Genomic DNA, 6,000 nt, shown 5'->3' on the forward strand with positions numbered 1-6,000 from the left:
TCTTTGTTTGGTGGCCAGTTGGTTATTAATCCACAGTTCATCTGCTCTGAGGTCAAACTCTAGGACCGTATCTCTCTCTCTACTGACTTCTGGATCCCTTTCTCAATTCAGTAAAGACATTAAATTTTGCTTTACATCATATAACTTCACTGACTGTAATCCAGGATTGTCCAGTATCCTGATAGACAGCAAACCATTCAATTCAGGGACCTCAGAAGTCTTAAACTCTAAACCTGCAATCTCTGACTACAATCTCCTAAATCCTCTCATGATCTCACTCACACTATAACAGAGCTATGATCTTGAAAAACACTGCAGGGACATTTTCTCCCAGACTTTTAAGTTCAGTTTCCCTCTTTCCCTCCCTTTGTAGCCTGGGCCACATGATTCATCACTAAACCAGCACTCTCATTTCCCAATTGTACAAAACCCAACCGAACTTCAATCATTGTTTTTCTGCCCTGTCATTTAGGTGGTAAGCTCTGGCAGAACAAACATGACACCTTGTAGATCAGTGTCACTATAAATTGATCTGGATCCCTCACACTTCCTGACAATTCTCTCACTTGTCCTTAGTCATCTTCCACTGGTGCCTTTTCCTCAGATAGTAAGCTCCTTGAGGACAGAGGGAGTGCTTTTGTGGATGGTTGTGTCCCTTGCATATACTACTGGCTTGCATATAGTAGATACTAAATAAATATTTATTAATTAATGAATGCACCTTTAAAAGTTTGAGTCTCTTCCGTCCCTTGTCCCTGGGTTCCTCTCTGGCTCCTTTCTGTTCTATATCCAAGTCCCAACATCCAACCTTTGCAGAAGTGTAATCTATACTTCTTGCCTCCTATCTCTACTTACTTACCCATTTCTCATTCATCAATGCATTTCAGTTTGTCTTCTCTGACCAACTTTCTGCCTAACCATTTTCCAGGAATTATTTCACTAAACATATCTGCAACATGTAACAGTGTTCATCATGTGATTATCACAGTTTTCCTCTGGAAACCCTCTGGTTTCTTGGTTCAAACACTCTATACTCTTTATTTTCATTGTTGTTTTTTGACCATTAATTTCTTTTTTGTTGTCCTTTCAAGGAATTAACTTTTTACCCTTTCATTAAATGGGAAAGTATTAATGTCAGTCTCCCATGAAAACAGACCATAAAATGGAGAGATGTGTGCTGGCAGTTTATTGGAATGCTCACAGGAAGATTACCTGTGGAAGAAGCAGGAATGGCAGGGGGAGAAGTTGAAACTGTGATGCAATTGCGTCAGAGGCTTCAATCAATTCTAAAGGAAGCTCTAGAGCTAGCATGGCCATTAAGAGAACTCACAAATTGAGACAAGGGGGCCAAGTTTTTGTGCCCCTACATGGATCAATCACTGGATGAGAGCTGCCACCAGAGAAGAGGCTCAACATAGAAAAAGGCATCTCCCTCAAATAGAGGGCAATTCCAGAAATGCGACATAGTTGTGAGCATCAGCAGGCAGCACTCCCAGCAGCTGGGGGAATGAGTGCCTTGGTTGTAAAGAGAGATCTAGGAGGTACACTGTGGTTTCCTGTACAGCGAGAAGTTCTCTCTAATTGTCTTCTCACATTCCTTCTGTTCTGCTTTATATGGTTAACTCTCAGTTTCAGTTACCACCTAAATGATAATGACTTCCAAATATTTCTCCTAACTAAATCTCTTAAGTGAACTTCAGGTTTATACAATCTTTCATAAACCTGCCAACAGGGCATTTTTCAGCTGCAGATGTTACAGGCATTTCTGATTCAACTTGTCCAAACTTGGAATCATCATTTCTGCCCACTTCTATCCTCCACCTCCTATCTGGGAATCATGCTTGGATCCTATCACTCAGCCCCATCCATTCATGACCAAGTCTTGAATATTTTGCCTCTTTCCATTTCTAGATGGAGAATTAGTGACTATCTAGGCCAAAATTTTGATTAATATCTTCAACTTTAATCAGAGAATGATTAACCAATGTGGTAGGAAGAGCAATGGCCCCACAAAGAGGTCCATGTCCTAATTACTGGAACCTATGAATACTTTACCTTGCATGTTCAAGGGGATATTAAGGTTATAAATGAATTAAGTTTGCTAATTAGCTTATCTTAAAATAGGGAGATTATCCTAGATTATCTGGGTGGGCTCATTGAAATCACAAGGGTTCTTAAAATGGAAGAGTGAGGCAGAAGAGGTCAGAGTGATGCCATATGGCATGCTATTACTGACTTTGAAGATGGAGATAGGGGTTTACAAGCCAAGGAATGTGGGTGGCATCTAGAACCTGAAAAATGCAAAGAAATTGATACTTCCTTAGAGCCTCCATGTATTACTCTCCTATTATTGCTATGGCAAATTAACACAAAATTAGTGGCTTAAACATATTCTCTTACAGTTCAGGAGGTCAGAAGTCTGAAATAAGTTTCATGGGCTAAAGTCAAGATGTCAGCAGGATCCCATTCCCTCCAGAGTCTCTTGAAAACAATCCCTTTCCTTGTGTTTTCCATTTTAGCTGCTTTCCTTGCATTCCATGGCTCATGGTGTCTTCCTCCATTTTTAAAGCCAGCAGCATTACATTTTCATATCTCTGCTTCCATTACCTCGATCTCTCCTCTCTCAAGTCAAATCTGCCTCTGCTTCCCTCTTACAAGGGTAATGTTATTATATTTACATTTCTAACAGAAAATCTAGGATAATCTACCCTTCTCAAGATCCTTAACAATCACATCTACAAAATCCCTTTTGCCTTATAAAGTAATATGCACAAGTTCCAAGGATTAGGATCTGGATTTCTTTGGAGGCCATTACTTAGCCTACCACACTCCAGAAGGAATTCAGCACTACCACCATCTTGATTTTAGCCCAGTGAGATCTCCGTTGGTCTACTAACTTACAGAACTGGAAGCTAACAAATTTATGTTGTTTTAAGCTACTAAATTGTACTTTCTCGTGGCAGCAATAGGAAACTAGCACACCCATCTTTTGTTTGATTTTATATTTATCCAGATCTACCTCTCATCAGTAACCAGAGACTTACATTCTAGATTCTTGCCTGAGAGTCTAACCTCTAATAATTTTCTGCCAATTCTTATCAAGTTGTAATTGCTAGAAACTATTCATGCCTAAAGCATAGCCAGCCTTTTCATTACTATTGGAAGACCAGTTCTGTGCAATAAGACTCTCTATGATGCTATAAATAATCTGTATTTGTGCCACCCATTACATTAGCCATTAGCTACATATATTTATTGAACACTTGAAATGTGGCAAGTGAGAGTGAGGAAATTAATTTTGAAATTTATTTAATTAATTAAAAAGTAAATATAAAGGACCACTTGTGGCTATTGAGCAATGTACCTCTAGGCATTTAGATTCTATCCCTGGGTCAGATCATTAGAGAGCATCACATAGTCCCCACAAAATTAATTATCTAGAACTAAATTTTGATAGTAAGGCACAAGTTTGCACTAAAAGTCCTAGTATAAGGAAGTGTCAAGTCGTACTCGACTGTATTTTTCTATAGAGGCTATATTATCACAATATGATAGGGTGTTTATGTAATGGATACCTGGGTTCAAATTCCAGTTCTACTATTTATTAGCTATGTAATCTCAGTCAAGTTACTCAATTTTTTGTGCTAGCGTATGTCATCTGTAAAATAGAAATAGTAAGGTTGGTGATGATATGATAACAACAGGACCTACCTCATGGAATTGGCAGAGCATTAAAATTAATAGAAGGAATAGACTCAGAACAGTTTTTGGTATACAATAGGCACTCAGTAGAATGTCTGCTTTTCTTATTGTGTGTGGTGGATTGAATGGTATACTCCAGTTTGGACATGTTCTTTGTCTTGGTTCACATTCTGATGGATGTGAACCCATTGTAAATAAGATCTCTTGAAGATGTTACTTAAGGTAAGGCCCAATTGACTTAGGTTCAACCTTAACCTGGATTACTGTAGTCTTTTATAAGCAGAGTAAAACACAATCAGAGAAAAACCACGGGAAGTAGCCAAAAGCTGGAAATCAATGGAAACTAGAAGGGAAAAGAGAAGACATGACAATGTGCACTGCCATGTAACAGAAAAGCCAAGGAACCCCAAAATTGCCAGCCAGCCAGAAGATATCAACCCTGAGAGGAAACAAACCTCCTAGCCTCTTAAACTGTGAGCCAATAAATTCCTGTTGTTAAGCCAACCCACTGTATGGTATTTGTTTAGCAACTAGGAAGCCAAAGCACTATGAGAGTATTGTACTAATTCGCTATACTTTATATCATTACAGAAGTTAGAAATGTTCTTATTTCATTTTTGTTTAATCTTTTTTCTTCTTTATTTTTCTTTGTGCTTTGGAATGTGGTAAAATCTAAATAAATACATTATTCATTCATCCTAAAATTATTCACTGTATTTCCTCTGAAAGGCACTGTATACATTTTTTGAGAATAAAAAAAGATAATCTTAGCACCAGTACCCAATATATTATAAGCCTTTAATACATATTATTTTGAGGTATCACATTATTAGTGTTCATTAAAAAATGAATAAAACACCTTATCATTTATGGCAAATTGTAGTTACTTTGTAAATCCAATTTGGAAGACTAGCTTTCAAATTTTAGATTATTATAACCATTATAGCTGGTGTTAAAATTCTATCATTTTATCCTAATGTATTTCAACACTCCGTAAAATGGTTTGCTCATTTTTAAAAACAGTTTGATTTAAGAACATAAAACAGAAAGATTTAATAAATAATTGACTCATTCTTAATTATGATATCATTGATTAAAAAGAGAGAGTTCTAATTGAATAAGTTACTAATTTGACAGAGTCTAAAACTAGAATATAGGTTACCAGGGACCAGGATTAGAGAGGGAATGGGGAGTTAATGCTTAAATTGTAGAGAATCTATTTGGGGTTGTATTAGTTTCCTTCACTCCTCAAGCAAATACCATGTAACAGGTTGACATAAACAATGGGAATTTATTAGTGCATGGATTTGAAGCTAGGGGAAGTCCAAATTAAGGCATCATCAAAGTGATGATTTCTTCTCAAAGACTGACATTCTGGGACTGACTGCTGGTAACGCTTGGTCCTTTGCTCCTCTGTTTCAAAGCAAGGGACGTGACACTCTTTCCTGGCCTCTCCCTTCTCTTCCAGGTTCCATTGATCTTCAGCTTCTTGCTTCCACTGGCTTTATCTCTGTGTTTCAGAATTTATTCTGCTTACAAAGAATCCCTGTAAAAGGATTAAGACCTGTCCTGATTGAGTTGGCCCACACCTTAACTGAAGTAACCTCATCAAAAGGTCCTACTTACAATGAGTTCACATCAGCATAAACAGATTAAATTTAAGAACAGGTTTTTCTGGGATACATAGTTCCAAATCACCATGGGGGGGGGGGGACGTTGGTTATGGATAGTGGTGATGGTAGCACAACCTAGTGACTGTAATTATCAGTACTGAATTATATATTTTAATGTGGCTAAAAAGGGAAATTTTAGGTTGTGTGTATGTTATTAGAATAATTTTTTTAGAAAACCATAGGGCTCTACAACAAAACTAGTTAATGGTATAATCATAATATCCTTTCAATAATTATAACAAATGTACATTCCCTAATGCAAGGTGTTAATAATAGGAGGGTTATATGGGAATGCTTTTTTTCTGCATGATTTTCTATAAAACTACAAGTTCTCTAATAATTTTTTTTTATAATTTCAAACTTCTTAAATTTATTGAGACTTGTCTTGTGACTCAACATATGGTCTATCTTGGAGAAGGATCCATGAGCACTTGGAAAGAATGTATATAATGCTGTTTGGGGATGCCGTGCTCTATAGATATCTACTAGGTCGAGTTCATTTATCATATTATTCAAGTTCTCTGTTTATTTATCATTTATCCAGGTGTTCTATCCAATACCAAGAGTGATGTATTGAAATCTCCAATTATTTTTGTAGAGACATTTATTTTCCCTTCAGTGTGCC

This window comes from Dasypus novemcinctus, chromosome 2, assembly GCF_030445035.2.
Source record: "Dasypus novemcinctus isolate mDasNov1 chromosome 2, mDasNov1.1.hap2, whole genome shotgun sequence".
Classification (NCBI taxonomy): domain Eukaryota; kingdom Metazoa; phylum Chordata; class Mammalia; order Cingulata; family Dasypodidae; genus Dasypus; species Dasypus novemcinctus.